The 21076-nt window shown below is 26.6% G+C and overlaps 1 protein-coding gene across 2 annotated transcripts in view; it reads right to left on the bottom strand.

Moving 5' to 3' along the window:
* Positions 1-21076, bottom strand: part of LOC142233095 (uncharacterized) — a 72837-nt gene that overhangs the window by 14945 nt on the left and 36816 nt on the right. Inside the window, exons 1-2 of one of the 2 annotated variants that reach the window (XM_075303874.1) lie at positions 10526-10717; positions 4355-4810 (exon numbers count right to left, since the gene is read on the bottom strand). The gene's annotated coding sequence lies outside the window, so the exon portion shown is untranslated. Of the gene's footprint in view, positions 1-4354; positions 4811-10525; positions 10718-21076 lie in introns of those variants that run through there. The other variant, XM_075303873.1, reaches the window with a different exon arrangement.

Here is a 21076-nt window from a genome sequence, read left to right on the forward strand (position 1 = left end):
TTTTTGGAATTTTATGAAGTAATGTATTCCCAATAAATAAGGTCGCAAATGTATTTTTGTTATGTAACAGAAGGGAAATAAATTCATTGAAATTCTCCTAAATGTATGCAATGAAATTCTGACTAAAAATATTCACCTAAAGGTAGGCAAGATATAAATAATTATTTCGACAAGTTACCAATAACAAACAAGTAAGGAAAGTCTAAAGTCGGGCGGGGCCGACTATATTATACCCTGCACCACTTTGTAGATCTAAATTTTCGATACCATATCACATCCGTCAAATGTGTTGGGGGCTATATATAAAGGTTTGTCCCACATACATACAATTAAATATCATTCGATTTGGACAGAATTTGATAGACTTCTACAAAATCTATAGACTCAAAATTTAAGATGGCTAATGCACTAGGGTGGAACACAATTTTAGTAAAAAAAAATATGGGAAACATTTAAATCTGAAGCAATTTTAAGGAAACTTCGCAAAAGTTTATTTATGATTTATCGCTCGATATATATGTATTAGAAGTTTAGGAAAATTAGGGTCATTTTTACAACTTTTAGACTAAGCAGTGGCGATTTTACAAGGAAAATGTTGGTCGAAATCAGAAAAACATATATATGGGAGCTAAATCTAAATCTGAACCGATGTCAACCAAATTTGGCACGCATAGCTACAATGCTAAGTCTACTCCCTGTGCAAAGTTTCAACTAAATCGGAGTTAAAAATTGGCCTCTGTGGTCATATGAATGTAAATCGGGCGAAAGCTATATATGGGAGCTATATCTAAATCTGAACCGATTTCAACCAAATTTGGCACGCATAGCTATAATGCTAATTATACCCCCTGTGCAAAATTTCAACTAAATCGGAGCAAAAAATTGGCCTCTGTGGTCATTTGAGTGTAAATCGGGTGAAAGCTATATATGGGAGCTATATCTAAATCTGAACCGATTTCAACCAAATTTGGCACGCATATCTATAATGCTAATTCTACTCCCTGTGCAAAACTAAATCGGAGCAAAAACTTGGCCTCTGTGGGCAAATGAGAGTAAATCGGGCGAAAGCTATATATGAGAGCTATATCTAAATCAGAACCGATTTGGCTGATATTTTGCAAGTATTTCGAGACTCATAAAATATTCGGATGTACGGAATTTGAGGAAGATCGGTTGATATACACGCCAATTATGACCAGATCGGTGAAAAATATATATGGCAGCTATATCTAAATCTGAACCGATTTTTTCCAAAATCAATAGGGATCGTCTTTGAGCCGAAACAGGACCCTATTCCAAATTTTAGGACAATCGGACTAAAACTGCGAGCTGTACTTTGCACACAAAAATACATCAACAGACAGACAGACGGACATCGCTAAATCGACTCAGAATTTAATTCTAAGACGATCGGTATGCTAAACGATACCCTGTACCACAGTAGTGGTGAAGGGTATAAAAATATGGGAAACATTTAAATCTGAAGCAATTTTAAGGAAACTTCGCAAAAGTTTATTTATGATTTATCGCTCGATATATAGGTATTAGAAGTGTAGGAAAATTAGAGTCATTTTTACAACTTTTAGACTAAGCAGTGGCGATTTTACAAGGAGAATGTTGGTCGAAATCAGGAATATATATATATATATATATATATATATATATATATATATATATATATATATATATATATATATATATATATATATATATGTATTATATATATATATATATATATATATATATATATATATATATATATATATATATATATATATATATATATATATATATATATATATATATATATATATATATATATATATATATATATATATATATATATATATATATATATATATATATATATATATATATATATGGGAGCTAAATCTAAATCTGAACCGATGTCAACCAAATTTGGCACGCATAGCTACAATGCTAATTCTACTACATCAACAGACAGACAGACGGACAGACAGACAGACGGACATCGCTAAATCGACTCAGAATTTAATTCTAAGACGATCTGTATGCTAAACGATGGGTCTCACACTTTTCCTTCTTGGCGTTACTTACAAATGCACAAACTTATTATACCCTGTACCACAGTAGTGGTGAAGGGTATAAAAAGGAGAAATCTCAGTTTAAAAATCCAAATTATAATCACACTTCAAACTAAACAAAAAATGTTAGCATAAAAAAATAAGTCAAGGATATAACGTCCTCAAGATAAACCATAATAAAATTTGAAACGTTTTTATTTTCAGTCCAAAAATTAAATATTTTTGTTATTATTATTTTAAGTGGTCGACGCTGCTTTCATATAGAGCGAATCCTTTTAGAAGTGGACACTCATAATTGCAACAACAATTTGTCCACATTTGGGAAGTTTCCACTTACAGGAAAAGGTGTCCACCCTTATGAAATTTGTCCACTTTTTAAGCTATTATGGTTTTGGCAATACTGGTGTAAACAGCTTCAGTTTAGTCTGTAATTCAATCATGAATCGTCATACCAACGAACAACGACTGAAAATTATTTAATTTTATTATTTTGTGCGTGCTCTGTTAAGTTTATCACCCAGAAGCATTGCAAAAGCTACCAACGCATCCAGAAAAAGTCACAGTTTGGTGCGATGTTCTTGTTGTAACAGTTTTTAATGTAGTTACATCCATTTTATTCTATGCTTATGTATTTCAATTAGTAGCCAGATCAAGGATCTTTGCGATAAGGATGGGGTTTGTCCAGAGTGATCTGGTGGTGAGACGGGTAGGCTTAGCTGGGCAAGCGAAAAGGAGACGAGTGTCATGTGGCCCTTGATTACAGATGGGACACAAGCCAGCTACGCTTCTATCAATAAGTAGGAATTGAGGCGGCTGCACTTGCCTGATCTTAGTTGGGCCAAAACTGCCTAGGGAGTTTTGGTTCAAAAAAAATAATTTAATAATACCCAGTTCTTATTATATGATTGCCTAGTTTACGCTCCTTCGGAAGGTTCTTGTAATTCCGAAAAATTAAACATTTTCTGTTTGGCGAGAGTCATTCTATCCACAGTTGATAGAATTCTACAAAAAATTGTGGTTGGTAGATATGGGTAGAATTCTTTATGCTTTTGTAGATTTTTGTAAAATATTCCTCTCCAATTAATAGGTTCTTCAATTTTCTATAGCAATAAAATTTTGGCAAAATTTTCTATAGAAATAAAATTTTGCATTTTGTAAAAATTTTCTATAGAAATAATATTTTAACAAAATTTTCTATAGAAATAAAATTATAACAAAAATTTTCCATGGAAATAAAATTTTGAAAATTTTTTCTATAGAAATACAGTTTTGCAAAAATTTTCTATAGAAATAACATTTTGCAAAAAATATTTTAAAGAAATAAAATTATCTATAGTTTTGCAAAAATCCAATTAATAGGTACTTCAATTTTCTATAGCAATAAAATTTTGACAAAATTTTCTATAGAAATAAAATTTTGCATTTTGTAAAAAGTTTCTATATAGAAATAAAATTTTGCATTTTGTAAAAATGTTCTATAGAAATAAAATTTTGACAAAGTTTTCTATTGAAATAAAATTTTGCAAAATTTTTTTATAGAAGAAAATTTTGCAAAAATTTTCTATAGAAATAAAATCTTGCAAAAAATTTTTAGAGAAATAAAATTTTCTATAGAAAAAAAAGTTTTGCAAAAATGTTCTATTGATATAAATTTTTTGCAAAAAACGGAAATAAAATTTTAGCAAAATTTCCTATAAATTCAATATAAAATATTTCTTTGAAAGAAAGAACATTTTCTTATTCTATCCAAAAAACTTTGATCAAGATCTTCAAAGTAAGAGTTTTTTAATTGATAGATTTTGGGTAAAATGTTCTTCTAATTTTATTATATTTAGCACGAGTGGCAACCGTGATCCTGTCCCTTTCATAGAAAAAATATTTTTTTTTCTTCAATTACGAAATTAAATAATCCAATTCATTTTGAATAGAAATGTCTTCAATCATAGATATGGTAGTATCAATTACCACCGTCAAATCAATTAAGATTTGTCAAATCAATTAAGATTTTAATTGAATATTTTTAAAATTTTAATTTGAAAAATGTTGGTAATATTTTTAGAAAATGTGCCGATGTTTCAGATGCGCGATCAATGTTTCAAATAAATAAAAAAATCCAATATTTCACAAATGTGCCTCTATTTCTCTCTCTCTCTCTTCGTTCAAAATATCATAAAATGAATTTCCGAATGTCTTTAAACTTCTATCTCATCGAACCATTTATGACCCCCCATCAAAAGAAATCCTAAACAAACAATGTAACTGAAAATAATATTATTCACAATACTTACGGATACAGAATGTTCCGGCTTTGTATTTAAAATGATGCAATGTTCGTCTATCTGGCTCTTATTGGGACTTCAAAGCCAGAATAGCAATGCCGTAAAAGATTGAATGTGGATGCAAATGGTAGTGTCTTTATGGAACACCCACTCAGCTTTTTTCACTTACTGTAGAGTTTTATAAGATATTCCACATTCGATTTTCGGATATAGACGTATTGATGATGAGCTTGGAGTTAACTCCGATTTTTATTTTTGTTTCAGCAGACCCAACAACATTCACGGAAACCGCTACTCAGCCAACCAATGGAAATAAAATAATTAAACATTCCAATGTTTGGTTTTTAGTCTTGACGATGTCGTATGTGCTTGCTCAGTTGTTCGCTTTGGCTGTATCGGTATCGACTGTAGACACATTTACTGTTGTTTCAACCACACAACTATAAATAATATTTGTTGGGTGTCCTAAAAAGATAACAACAAAAAAAGCGAAAAATATTAATAATAATGAAATATGAATAATAATGAAATCAGAATAAAATATAAGTAGACATAAATACAACAGGCGAGCCAAACGACTTATGTATACCCTTGACCAGGAATTATCCAGATATTAATACAATTTATTCCATTTTCCCGAATAAAAATCCGATAGATCCGAGAAATATTTGATTACATCTAATTTATATGGAATTGGACATAATTTATAGAGAATTGTCAGTGAAAAAAATATCTACGTGATATTACAGATTAAGCAACTTAAATATTAAGATGAGCAATTTACAAAGTATTGAGGACAAATTTCTATGAAAGAATATCATCCACAATCGAATTACATAGGTTGTGGTATCTTAAAACTTCTTAACATCGTTTTCTAAATTGTGAGTTAGTCCATATGTGGTATATATTCGACAAAAAAGGTAATTACGAATCGATATGGACTTTTTGCGCGATGCGTGGAGAGCCAGAATTGAAATATGGGGGTAACTTATGTGGGGACTATATACAATTATGATCTTGATATGGACCAATTTTTGAGTGATTGGGGATCGATTTAACTGAGGGCTATATATAACTATTGACCGATATGGACCTAGTTAGGCATGGTTGTTAACGGCCACATACTAGCACAATGTACCAAATTTCAACTGACTCGGATGAAATTTGCTCCTTCAAGAGGCTCCATAACCAAATCTCGGGATCGGTTTATATGGGGACTATATATGATTATGGACTGATATGGACCACTTTTAGCATGGTTGTTAAGTATCATATACTACCATCACGTATCAAATTTCAACCAGATCGGATGAATTTTGCTTCTCCATAAGGCACCGGAAGTCAAATCTGGGAATCGGTTTATATGGGAGCTATATATAATTATGGACTGATATGAACCAATTCTTGCATGGTTGTTGGATACCATATACTAACATCACGTACCAAATTTCAACCGAATCGGATTAATTTTGCTCTTCCAAGGGGCTCCGGAGGTAAAATTTGGGGATCGGTTTATATGGGGCCTATATATAATTATGGACACCAATTTTTGCATGGTCATTAGTGATCATATACTTACATCATGTACCAAATTTCAGCCAGATCGGATGAAATTTGCTTCTCTTAGAGGCTCCGCAAGCCAAATCGGGGGATCGGTTTATATGGCGGCTATATATAATTATGGACCGATGTTGACCAATTTTTGCATGGTCATTAGAGACCATATACTTACATAATGTACCAGGGAGCCACCGTGGTGCAATGGTTAGCACGCCCGCCTTGCATACACAAGGTCGTGGGTTCGATTCCTGCTACGACCGAACACCAAAAAGTTTTTCAGCGGTGGATTATCCCACCTCAGTAATGCTGGTGACATTTCTGAGGGTTTCAAAGCTTCTTTAAGTGGTTTCACTGGAATGTGGAACGCCGTTCGGACTCGGCTATAAAAAGGAGGTCCCTTGTCATTGAGCTTAACATGGAATCGGGCAGCACTCAGTGATAAGAGAGAAGTTCACCAGTGTGGTTCACCAGTGTGGTATCACAATGGACTGAATAGTCTAAGTGAGCCTGATACATCGGGCTGCCACATAACCTAACCTAACCTACATAATGTACCAAATTTCAGCCGGATCGGATAAAATTTGCTTCTCTTAGAGGCTCCGCAAGCCAAATCGCAGGATCGGTTTATATGGGGGCTATATATAATTATGAACCAATGTGGACCAAATTTTGCATGGTTGTTAGAGACCATATACCAACACCATGTACCGAATTTCAGCCGGATCGGATGAAATTTGTCCCTCTTAGAGGCTCCGCAAGCCAAATCTGGGGATCGGTTTATATGGGGGCTATATATAATTATGGACCGATGTGGACCAATTTTCCCATGGTTGTTAGAGACCATATACTAACACCATGTACCAAATTTCAGCCGGATCGGATGAAATTTGCTTCTCTTAGAGGATTCGCAAGCCAAATTTGGGGGTCCGTTTATATGGGGGCTGTACATAAAAGTGGACCGATATGGCCCATTTGCAATACCATCTGACCTACATCAATAACAACTACTTGTGCAAAGTTTCAAGTCGATAGCTTGTTTCCTTCAGAAGTTAGCGTGATTTCAACAGACGAACGGACGGACACACTCAGATCGACTCAGAATTTCACCACGACCCAGAATATATATATATATATATATATATATATATATATATATATATATATATATATATATATATATATATATATATATATATATATATATATATATATATATATATATATATATATATATATATATATATATATATATATATATATATATATATATATATATATATATGTTACTTTATGGGGTCTTAGAGCAATATTTCGATGTGTTACAAACGGAATGACAAAGTTAATATACCCCCCCATCCTATGGTGGAGGGTATAATAATTCGCGACTTATGTTGTTTTCACCATTCTATATCTCCCGATCTAGGGCAGATATTTAAAATCTGTAAACAATTTGTGAGAAATTGCCCTATCTCGACTTATGGCGTTTTGTCATAAGTCCAAAGAATTGATTTTATAATGAATAATTGTCTGCTACCGCCGCCGAAGGCAAAAAAATGATATCATCCGCCGCCGACAAAAATGGGTCGGCTTCGTTCTCTGGTAATGGTACGAGAAACAAAATATTTAATCGCATTTAAATACTAGAGGACTCCAACGGGCGCCACAGTGGTGCAATGATTAGCATGCCCCCCTTGCATACAAAGGATCATGAGTTAAATACCAGTTTCGATCGAACACCAAACACTTTTTCAGCGGTTGATTGTCCCCCCCTATTAGTAATGCTGGTGAAATTTCTGAGCTTTTCAAAGAGGTTTCACTGTAATAAGAAATGCCGTTCGAATTCGGCTATCAAAAGTACGACCCTTGTCATTGAGCTAAACATGAAATCGGGCAGGATTCATTCATAAGAGAGAAGTTCACCACCTGTACAATCAGAATGGACTGCATAGTCCAAGTGTGCCTAAAATAATAGACTTTCACTATACCTAAATCTTCAATTTTTATGTGGCATATTTTATTTTAATTTTCCATATCATATCAAATGCAGAAAATTGGTTTATTTACTATTAATGACATAGCAATGAATGCTGCTATGTTCGTTTCAGTTACCAAACTATGCGACAGTGAGTATCTAAAATAGTCCCCATAGTATGGAAAGTAATATAATCACAAAAGTTTATTATAACAGTCTAGCCATCTAGCTTATCACTGTCTGTTTCATACGAAATTATTGCCTATATGTCTGCCTATACGGGTGCCTGAACCTCCTCCTCTATAGTTTTTTATACCCTCCACCATAGGATGGGGGTATATTAACTTTGTCATTCCGTTTGTAACACATCGAAATATTGCTCTAAGACCGCATAAAGTATATATATTCTGGGTCGTGGTGAAATTCTGAGTCGATCTAAGCATGTCCGTCCGTCCGTCCGTCTGTCCGTCTGTCCGGCTGTCCGTCCGTCTGTGGAAATCACGCTAACTTCCGAACGAAACAAGCTATCGACTTGAAACTTGGCACAAGTAGTTGTTATTGATGTAGGTCGGATGGTATTGAAAATCGGCCATATCGGACCACGTTTACGTATAGCCCCCATATAAACCGATCCCCAAATTTGGCTTGGGGAGCCTCCCGGAGCAGCAAAATTCATCCGATCCGGTTGAAATTTGGTACCTGATGTTAGTATACGGCCTCTAACAACCATGCAAAAATTGGTCCATATCGGTTCATAATTATATATAGCTCCCATATAAACCGATCCCCAGATTTGACCTCCGGAGCCTCTTGGAGGAGCAAAATTCATCCGATCCGGTTGAAATTTAGTACGTGGTCTTAGTATACGGTCTCTAACACCCATGCAAAAATTGGTTCATGTCGGTCCATAATTATATATAGCCCCCATATAAACCGATCCCCAGATTTGACCTCCGGAGCCTCTTGGAGGTGAAAAATTCATCCGATCCGGTTGAAATGTGGTACCTGATGTTAGTATACGGTCTCTAACAACCATGCAAAAATTGGTCCATATCGGTCCATAATTATATATAGCCCCCATATAAACCGATCCCCAGATTTGACCTCCGGAGCCTCTTGGAGGGGCAAAATTCATCCGATCCTGTTGAAATTTGGTACCTGATGTTAGTATATGGCCTCTAACAACCATGCAAAAATTGGTCCATATCGGTTCATAATTATATATAGCTCCCATATAAACCGATCCCTCCGGAGCCTCTTGGAGGAGCAAAATTCATCCGATCCAATTGAAATTTAGTACGTGGTGTTAGTATATAGTCTCTAACAACCATGCAAAAATTGGTCCATATCGGTTCATAATTATATATAGCTCCCATATAAACCGATCCCCAGATTTGACCTCAGGAGCCTCTTGGAGGAGCGAAATTCATCCGATCCAGTTGAAATTTGGTACATGGTGTTAGTATATGGTATCTAACAACCATGCAAAAATTGGTCCATATCGGTCCATAATTATATATAGCAAGAGTCATCCGATGCGGTTGAAATTTGGTACATTTTGTCAATATATGGCCTCTAACAGCCATGTAAAAATTGGTCAATATCGGTCTTTAGTTATATATAGCCGATGACTTATTACACAAAAATTAGTCCATATCGCCAAAAATAATCTACCAAAACTTTATTCCCATAGAAAATTTTGTCAAATTTTATTACTATAGAAAGTTGTGTCAAAATTTCATTTCTATAGAAAGTTTTGTCAAACGTTTATTTCTATAGAAATGTTTGTCAAAATTTTATTTCCATAGAAAGTTTTGTCAAAATTTTATTTTTATAGAAAATTTTGTAAAAAATTTATTTCTGTAGAAAATTTTGTCAACATTTTATTTCTATACAAAATTTTGTCAACATTTGACTTCCATAGAAAATTTTGTCAACATTTTATTTCTATAGAAAATTTTGTGAAGTTTTTATTTCTATAGAAAATTTTGTCAAAATTTTATTTCTATAGAAAATTTTGTCAAGTTTTCATTTCTATAGAAAATTTTGTCAAACTATTTTATATACGTATTTAATCGGCCTTTTTTTGTTTAATATATACCCCGTATGGGCTAACTTACAATTTAGAAGACAGTGTTAAAAAGTTTTGCGATACCTTGCCATCGGCAAGTGTTATCGCAACCCAAGTAATTCGATTGTGGATGACAGCCTTTAGTAGAAGTTCCTACGCAATCCATGGTGGAGGGTACATAAGATTCGGCCTGGCCGAACTTACGGCCGTATATACTTGTTTTATATTTTCTTTTACTTATATCATGTAATCGCTTCCAACGAGACGATCTTGTCTATTATATGGTTTGTGACGCTAGTGTGAATATACCTTGGAGAGAGGTAGAAGGAATGCATTATTAGAGCTTAATAGAAGCGGGAAGTATTATGGGGTTGTCTATGCTCATAGTGCGACAGTAGAACTTTCAAACAATGAGACACACAGTGATAAGGAAATGAAATAATTTCTACACACATCGAAGTTGATGATAATATTCTGGACTTTGGACATTTTGTATATTTCAAAAATTAAAAAAAAAAAATTATACATTCTCCAAATGCGTGATTTTCGTCGCAGAGGTGACATTTTAAATATTTACCTTTAGGGATGCCAAACGTTTTGCGATGCGATTGAAGTGAATCAAATTAAATTCCTCGTAAAACCTCAATAAATCGTCTGATGATTTCTGTTGCGCCAACGAAATGTCATCTTAATAAATACGGTATTATGTGACGGCGGCGGGTGGTGTACCGTCAACTATTTCTAGGACAATTGCGATAGCGAAACAAACTAAGACTGACATATCGCATGTGTATGATTGTATGGCTGTAGTGTTTAGAGACGAATGTGGAAAGAGGTTTAATATGTTTGGGTTTTTACAGTTTGCTGTTATTGCAAACAGTGTTGTATTTGCCTAGCTTGGCTTGCTAGTTTGTTGTTTTTTTTTTTTTTTTTTCGAGTCTGTATTGGTATTGCCGCTGCCTTTTTGGCTGGTGTTGACGTAGCGGTCTTCAGTTGGCGTGTTCTTGTTTTTGTAATTTTTTTTTAATGTCTGCTATCTAGTCTAGACGAATTGTGTTGTTATTAAAAAACAAACAAAAAGTGGCAAACATGCATATCTATGATATAGGCGAACACTAAAGTGGGTCATCTAAATAACAATTGCGGAAACATTTTAAGGTGGGTATTAAGTTCGAATTTAGTGTCATTTTTTCACGATTACTTTTCTTTAATAATCCATTTTAAGGAATAAAAACTTTGGGAAAATTTGCTTTGGGCTATTCCCCATCAAGTTATAATAAAATTTGCAACAAATTTGTATATTTTTATGCCTTTTTTACTGATTTAGTTTTCACTTTAGTGAAAAAAACTCGAACTTAATACCCACCTTTAAGGTGAAAAAAATTGAATATAAACTGAAAACAAAAAGCTTACTCGGTTCCAAAGAGTTTGTCTTTACACTAACTCCTGTGCACTCCTTGGGCCAATTTGACCCAATATAGATTTTAAAACGTAATTTTTATTCCTCTAGTTATTGGATATTTTTTTGAAACTTTTATTTATCAATTACAGGGGCAAAATGTATGTTTTTAGAAGATAATAATAAAAAACAAGCACCACTTTGTAGATCTAAATTTTCGATACCATATCACATCCGTCTAATGTGTTGGGGTCTATATATAAAGGTTTGTCCCAAATACATACATTTAAATATCACTCGATTTGGAAGAATTTGATAGACTTCTACAAAATCTTTAGACTCAAAATTTAAGTCGGCTAATGCACTAGGGTGGAACACAATGTTAGTAAAAAAATATGGGAAACATTTAAATCTGAAGCAATTTTAAGGAAACTTCGCAAAAGTTTATTTATGATTTATCGCTCGATATATATGTATTAGAAGTTTAGGAAAATTAGAGTCATTTTTACAACTTTTCGACTAAGCAGTGGCGATTTTACAAGGAAAATGTTGGTATTTTGACCATTTTTGTCGAAATCAGAAAAACATATATATGGGAGTTATATCTAAAGCTGAACCGATTTCAACCAAATTTGGCACACATAGCTACAATGCTAATTCTACTCCCTGTGCAAAATTTCAACTAAATCGGAGCAAAAAAATTGGTCTCTGTGGTCATTTGAGTGTAAATTGGGCGAAAGCTATATATGGGAGCTATATCTAAATCTGAACCGATTTCAACCAAATTTGGCACGCATAGCTACAATGCTAATTCTACTCCCTGTGCAAAATTTCGATTAAATCGTAGCAAAAAATTGGCATCTGTGCTCATATGAGTGTAAATCGGGCGAAAGCTATATATGGGAGCTATATCTAAATCCGAACCCATTTCAACCAAATTTGGCACACATAGCTACAATGCTAATTCTACTCCCTGTGCAAAATTTCAACTAAATCGGAGCAAAAAAATTGGTCTCTGTGGTCATTTGAGTGTAAATCGGGCGAAAGCTATATATGGGAGCTATATCTAAATCTGAACCGATTTCAACCAAATTTGGCACGCATAGCAACAATGCTAATTCTACTCCCTGTGCAAAATTTCAACCAAATTGGGGTAAAACTCTGGCTTGTGGGACCGTATTAGTCCATATCGGGCGAAAGATATATATGGGAGCTATATCTAAATCTGAACCGATTTCAATAAAATTTGGCACACTTGACTATAGTACTACTTGTTCTTCTTGTGCAAAATTTTAAGCAAATTAGGGTAAAACTCTGGCTTCTAGGGCCATATAAGTCCATATCGGGCGAAATATATATATGGGAGCTATATCTAAATCTGAACCGATTTCTTCCAAAATCAATAGGGATCTATTCTGAGCCAAAACACATACTTGTGCCAAATTTGAAGTCGATTGGACTAAAACTGCGCCCTAGACTTTGATTACAAAAATGTGTTCACGGACAGACGGACATCGCTATATCGACTCAAGAACCCACCCTGAGCAGTTTTGCCAAAGACACCATGTGTCTATCTCGTCTCCTTCTGGGTGTTGCAAACATATACACTAACTTACAATACCCTGTTCCACAGTGTGGCGCAGGGTATAAAAATAAAATATTCCATAATCCGCTATAATGATCCGCACGTGGAAAGGGCACTTATCCAAAGAGTGATCCCGAAGCAAAGAAGCGGAGAATCGAAGCAAGGATACCTTTAAGAAATAATTCTCTTTTAAATTTCAGTTTTGCGTACGTGATTATAGATAACATATTTTAATTTATTCGTTTTGTTTGGGCTGTGTTCTTCATGTGCTATAAGAGTCATTTAAAAACATGTTAACGACACCTCAAATCCAACTCGACTGAAAGTATAGAAAAAATCTGTTTTTCTTAACGCTTTTTTGCAGTAAAATGAGAAGATCACAAATACTACAATAAAACTAATATAAATTGTTACTTATTCTACTGTAAAAATGTTGCCAACTGTATACATAACAGTTTGATAGTTACTGTTAACATCGCTGTGATCATCAAACTGTCAGACTATGTCAAATTCAAAGGACAATACAGTTTCTCAGCATATTTATAAAGTATCAATAAATAAAGTAACCCGAATTATTTGAAAAACTATATGCCTGGGTATTTTGGTTTTCAGAAAACGGAACAGTTTTCATTAACATTGTGTAGCTTTTCCTACTGGTGTTGCTATGACTTCACCCACCTTAATGTAAAACCACCATATATTTTTCTATAGATCTATGTATATACGCCTGTCTGTCTACTGATAGTCTCTATTTACTTGCGTTCGCATTCATTTCAAAAACAACTACAGTAATAAAATTGTGTTTAGTTTTTAAGTTATTTTTGGGTGTATTTGGCACGTTATTTGCTTTTCTCATAATGTTATATAAATAAAATGTAATTCACCTAAACTTGTTTTTGATTTTTGACAAAGTCGTCCTTTATATCAATCTCTCTTAAAAGGTTCTTTAGGTCATTAAAACTTTAACTTTAAACTAAGCCTATTAAAATAGATGATCTTTATAAGCTAACTCTTTGCATTACATGCGGTATTCTTTGATTTTTTTTTTTAAATTTGTATTAAAACGGGAGTTCGCTATATGGCATGGAAAAATTCTGTGACTTTATTTAACAAATTCATTCAAGTGAATAAATAATAGTCCACAATATGTGTGACAATTGTTTTGCCGATTTAGAATCACGCCAAAAAATATTGCAAAGTTCACTGACATTTCAATTAATGTCAAGGTAACAGTATTCAAGGCGCATGCTGATGATGCCTTCATTTGAAGTGGATCTGTGGATTAATTTCATTGCATTTTTTTGGAATATCCAATAAATGTGTCTTTAAAGCTATTTGAATGCGTGAACAGGGCCACTATGGTTTCGAGGCCATACAATTCGTTAAAGGTGTTTGCGGGGGAAAAAATAAATATTTGACATTGAACTTGAAATTTTGTGAGAGAATGACGAGAATTTGATTTGGTTTTGATTTTATTTTTTTGTGGCACCTTTTTGTACTAATTGAAATCAATCTTGGTTGGATACAACAAAAGATACCAAATCGCATATCTTTCTTTGTAGCCATTAGCCATGAACTTGCATTATTATTATTAGAAAGCAAAAAGAAAATTTATATATCAACTGATCAACAAGTAGAAACTTTTTTATACAATTCAAACCAAGTTTGTCATCACTACACACAAGGAAAATTTCATTAAAAGCCAACGAAAAGTGTTCATTGATATAACGAAACATTTTCATTAATACAATGAAAATATTCGTTAATAGTACGAAACGTTACGTTGGTTAACAGAAAATTCGTTATAATAAAGAAAAATTTCGTTGTAATAACGAATTTGTTTCATTGGCTCATCTTTAATGACACATTTTGTTAATATAACGAAACTTTTTCTATTTGCAGTAAGTACCATCTAATTTTACCCCATTCCTACTTTAGGTCAATTTTTTAACTCTTATACAAGAACATTTCATTACAATTAAGCCAACAATATTTCGTATTGATATAACGAAAATTATTCATACACATAATGAAAATTGTCTTTAATAGTACGAACGCTTTGATAATTTGACGGAAAATTCATTATATTCACGGCATTGTTTCGTTCGCTTTAATGATACATTTAGTTATTATAACGATGTTTTTTCTATCAGTATAGTTATTGAATAATTTCCGATATTTCATTTTATGTCATGGGATTGTGGGGATGAGGTTGGTATAGAGTGAACAGCAAAATTCTTAAAATACACTTAAGCAAACTTTAGAATCATACAATTATTTTACTTATAAAGGGTGATTTGTTAAGAGCTTGATAACTTTTTTTTTTTAAAAAACGCATAAAATTTGCAAAATCTCATCGGTTCTTTATTTGAAACGTTAGATTGGTCCATGACATTTACTTTTTGAAGATAATTTCATTTAAATGTTGACCGCGGCTGCGTCTTAGGTGGTCCATTCGGAAAGTCCAATTTTGGGCAACTTTTTCGAGCATTTCGGCCGGAATAGCCCGAATTTCTTCGGAAATGTTGTCTTCCAAAGCTGGAATAGTTGCTGGCTTATTTCTGTAGACTTTAGACTTGACGTAGCCCCACAAAAAATAGTCTAAAGGCGTCAAATCGCATGATCTTGGTGGCCAACTTACCGGTCCATTTCTTGAGATGAATTGTTCTCCGAAGTTTTCCCTCAAAATGGCCATAGAATCGCGAGCTGTGTGGCATGTAGCGCCATCTTGTTGAAACCACATGTCAACCAAGTTCAGTTCTTCCATTTTTGGCAACAAAAAGTTTGAAGCATCGAACGATAGCGATCGCCATTCACCGTAACGTTGCGTCCAACAGCATCTTTGAAAAAATACGGTCCAATGATTCCACCAGCGTACAAACCACACCAAACAGTGCATTTTTCGGGATGCATGGGCAGTTCTTGAACGGCTTCTGGTTGCTCTTCACTCCAAATGCGGCAATTTTGCTTATTTACGTAGCCATTCAACCAGAAATGAGCCTCATCGCTGAACAAAATTTGTCGATAAAAAAGCGGATTTTCTGCCAACTTTTCTAGGGCCCATTCACTGAAAATTCGACGTTGTGGCTCGTTAGTAAGTCTATTCATGATGAAATGTCAAAGCATACTGAGCATCTTTCTCTTTGACACCATGTCTGAAATCCCACGTGATCTGTCAAATACTAATGCATGAAAATCCTAACCTCAAAAGAATCACCCTTTACAATTATTTGCATTACTTATTTATTTATTCATTTGCTGCTCACTGTATAATAAACACGTGCGTGAATATAAATAACAACATTTTTCCAACTGAACTGAGTTATTATTTATATTATATACCCCAATACAGTATGTATAGACTGTAGTAGCAATACTCAACTCAAATGTGATTAATTCTAAAATTTGCTTTTCTGTTAGTTTTATTTTCGGATCCAGTTACGCCTATTAGTCAATACATCTTCGGCAATACTTGGCGAAAACTTGGCCTCAAACACCACCAGTTTTTCATCTAATAGTTATCGTTGAGTAACCACAATCAACGTCAGACAGAAAAATACTACATGGTATGTACAGAAATACAACGTTGAATAAATTATCAGACGTAAATACAAAAAAAATACAACTTTGTATACAAAATGTAATCAAAAAAAAAATGTAGAAAGAACGAGGATAGATTTCTATTAATTTAATATAATTTAATTTAATTTAATTTAATTTAATTTAATTTAATTTAATTTAATTTAATTTAATTTAATTTAATGTAATTTAATTTAATTTAATTTAATTTAATTTAATTTAATTTAATTTAATTTAATTTAATTTAATTTAATTTAATTTAATTTAATTTAATTTAATTTAATTTAATTTAATTTAATTTAATTTAATTTAATTTAATTTAATTTAATTTAATTTAATTTAATTTAATTTAATTTAATTTAATTTAATTTAATTTAATTTAATTTAATTTAATTTAATTTAATTTAATTTAATTTAATTTAATTTAATTTAATTTAATTTAATTTAATTTAATTTAATTTAATTTAATTTAATTTAATTTAATTTAATTTAATTTAATTTAATTTAATTTAATTTAATTTAATTTAATTTAATTTAATTTAATTTAATTTAATTTAATTTAATTTAATTTAATTTAATTTAATTTAATTTAATTTAATTTAATTTAATTTAATTTAATTTAATTTAATTTAATTTAATTTAATTTAATTTAATTTAATTTAATTTAATTTAATTTAATTTAATTTAATTTAATTTAATTTAATTTAATTTAATTTAATTTAATTTAATTTAATTTAATTTAATTTAATTTAATTTAATTTAATTTAATTTAATTTAATTTAATTTAATTTAATTTAATTTAATTTAATTTAATTTAATTTAATTTAATTTAATTTAATTTAATTTAATTTAATTTAATTTAATTTAATTTAATTTAATTTAATTTAATTTAATTTAATTTAATTTAATTTAATTTAATTTAATTTAATTTAATTTAATTTAATTTAATTTAATTTAATTTAATTTAATTTAATTTAATTTAATTTAATTTAATTTAATTTAATTTAATTTAATTTAATTTAATTTAATTTAATTTAATTTAATTTAATTTAATTTAATTTAATTTAATTTAATTTAATTTAATTTAATTTAATTTAATTTAATTTAATTTAATTTAATTTAATTTAATTTAATTTAATTTAATTTAATTTAATTTAATTTAATTTAATTTAATTTAATTTAATTTAATTTAATTTAATTTAATTTAATTTAATTTAATTTAATTTAATTTAATTTAATTTAATTTAATTTAATTTAATTTAATTTAATTTAATTTAATTTAATTTAATTTAATTTAATTTAATTTAATTTAATTTAATTTAATTTAATTTAATTTAATTTAATTTAATTTAATTTAATTTAATTTAATTTAATTTAATTTAATTTAATTTAATTTAATTTAATTTAATTTAATTTAATTTAATTTAATTTAATTTAATTTAATTTAATTTAATTTAATTTAATTTAATTTAATTTAATTTAATTTAATTTAATTTAATTTAATTTAATTTAATTTAATTTAATTTAATTTAATTTAATTTAATTTAATTTAATTTAATTTAATTTAATTTAATTTAATTTAATTTAATTTAATTTAATTTAATTTAATTTAATTTAATTTAATTTAATTTAATTTAATTTAATTTAATTTAATTTAATTTAATTTAATTTAATTTAATTTAATTTAATTTAATTTAATTTAATTTAATTTAATTTAATTTAATTTAATTTAATTTAATTTAATTTAATTTAATTTAATTTAATTTAATTTAATTTAATTTAATTTAATTTAATTTAATTTAATTTAATTTAATTTAATTTAATTTAATTTAATTTAATTTAATTTAATTTAATTTAATTTAATTTAATTTAATTTAATTTAATTTAATTTAATTTAATTTAATTTAATTTAATTTAATTTAATTTAATTTAATTTAATTTAATTTAATTTAATTTAATTTAATTTAATTTAATTTAATTTAATTTAATTTAATTTAATTTAATTTAATTTAATTTAATTTAATTTAATTTAATTTAATTTAATTTAATTTAATTTAATTTAATTTAATTTAATTTAATTTAATTTAATTTAATTTAATTTAATTTAATTTAATTTAATTTAATTTAATTTAATTTAATTTAATTTAATTTAATTTAATTTAATTTAATTTAATTTAATTTAATTTAATTTAATTTAATTTAATTTAATTTAATTTAATTTAATTTAATTTAATTTAATTTAATTTAATTTAATTTAATTTAATTTAATTTAATTTAATTTAATTTAATTTAATTTAATTTAATTTAATTTAATTTAATTTAATTTAATTTAATTTAATTTAATTTAATTTAATTTAATTTAATTTAATTTAATTTAATTTAATTTAATTTAATTTAATTTAATTTAATTTAATTTAATTTAATTTAATTTAATTTAATTTAATTTAATTTAATTTAATTTAATTTAATTTAATTTAATTTAATTTAATTTAATTTAATTTAATTTAATTTAATTTAATTTAATTTAATTTAATTTAATTTAATTTAATTTAATTTAATTTAATTTAATTTAATTTAATTTAATTTAATTTAATTTAATTTAATTTAATTTAATTTAATTTAATTTAATTTAATTTAATTTAATTTAATTTAATTTAATTTAATTTAATTTAATTTAATTTAATTTAATTTAATTTAATTTAATTTAATTTAATTTAATTTAATTTAATTTAATTTAATTTAATTTAATTTAATTTAATTTAATTTAATTTAATTTAATTTAATTTAATTTAATTTAATTTAATTTAATTTAATTTAATTTAATTTAATTTAATTTAATTTAATTTAATTTATTTAATTTAATTTAATTTAATTTAATTTAATTTAATTTAATTTAATTTAATTTAATTTAATTTAATTTAATTTAATTTAATTAATTTAATTTAATTTAATTTAATTTAATTTAATTTAATTTAATTTAATTTAATTTAATTTAATTTAATTTAATTTAATTTAATTTAATTTAATTTAATTTAATTTAATTTAATTTAATTTAATTTAATTTAATTTAATTTAATTTAATTTAATTTAATTTAATTTAATTTAATTTAATTTAATTTAATTTAATTTAATTTAATTTAATTTAATTTAATTTAATTTAATTTAATTTAATTTAATTTAATTTAATTTAATTTAATTTAATTTAATTTAATTTATTAATTTTAATTTAATTTAATTTAATTTAATTTAATTTAATTTAATTTAATTTAATTTAATTTAATTTAATTTAATTTAATTTAATTTAATTTAATTTAATTTAATTTAATTTAATTTAATTTAATTTAATTTAATTTAATTTAATTTAATTTAATTTAATTTAATTTATTTAATTTAATTTAATTTAATTTAATTTAATTTAATTTAATTTAATTTAATTTAATTTAATTTAATTTAATTTAATTTAATTTAATTAATTTAATTTAATTTAATTTAATTTAATTTAATTAATTAAATTTAATTTATTTAATTTAATTTAATTTAATTTAATTTAATTTAATTTAATTAATTTAATTTAATTTAATTTAATTTAATTTAATTTAATTTAATTTAATTTAATTTATTTAATTTAATTTAATTAATTTAATTTAATTTAATTTAATTTAATTATTAATTTAATTTAATTTAATTTAATTTAATTTAATTTAATTTAATTAATTTAATTTAATTTAATTTAATTTAATTTAATTTAATTAATTTAATTTAATTTAATTTAATTTAATTTAATTAATTTAATTTAATTTAATTTAATTTAATTTAATTTAATTTAATTTAATTTTTTAATTTAATTTAATTTATTTAATTTAATTTAATTTAATTTAATTTAATTTAATTTAATTTAATTTAATTAATTTAATTTAATTTAATTTAATTTAATTTAATTTAATTTAATTTAATTTAATTTAATTTAATTTAATTTAATTTAATTTAATTTAATTTAATTTAATTTAATTTAATTTAATTTATTTAATTTAATTTAATTTAATTTAATTTAATTTAATTTAATTTAATTTAATTTAATTTAATTTAATTAATTTAATTTAATTTAATTTAATTTAATTTAATTTAATTTAATTTAATTTAATTTAATTTAATTTAATTTAATTTAATTTAATTTAATTTAATTTAATTTAATTTAATTTAATTTAATTTAAATTTAATTTAATTAATTTAATTTAATTTAATTTAATTTAATTTAATTTAATTTAATTTAATTTATTTAATTTAATTTAATTTAATTTAATTTAATTTAATTTAATTTAATTTAATTTAATTTAATTTAATTAATTAATTTAATTTAATTTAATTTAATTTAATTTAATTTAATTTAATTTAATTTAATTTAATTTAATTTAATTTAATTTAATTTAATTTAATTTAATTTAATTTAATTTAATTTAATTTAATTAATTTAATTTAATTTAATTTAATTTAATTTAATTTAATTTAATTTAATTTAATTTAATTTAATTTAATTTAATTTAATTTAATTTAATTTAATTTAATTT

The sequence above is a fragment of the Haematobia irritans genome, chromosome 4 (genome assembly GCF_050003625.1).
Source record: "Haematobia irritans isolate KBUSLIRL chromosome 4, ASM5000362v1, whole genome shotgun sequence".
Classification (NCBI taxonomy): Eukaryota; Metazoa; Arthropoda; class Insecta; order Diptera; family Muscidae; genus Haematobia; species Haematobia irritans.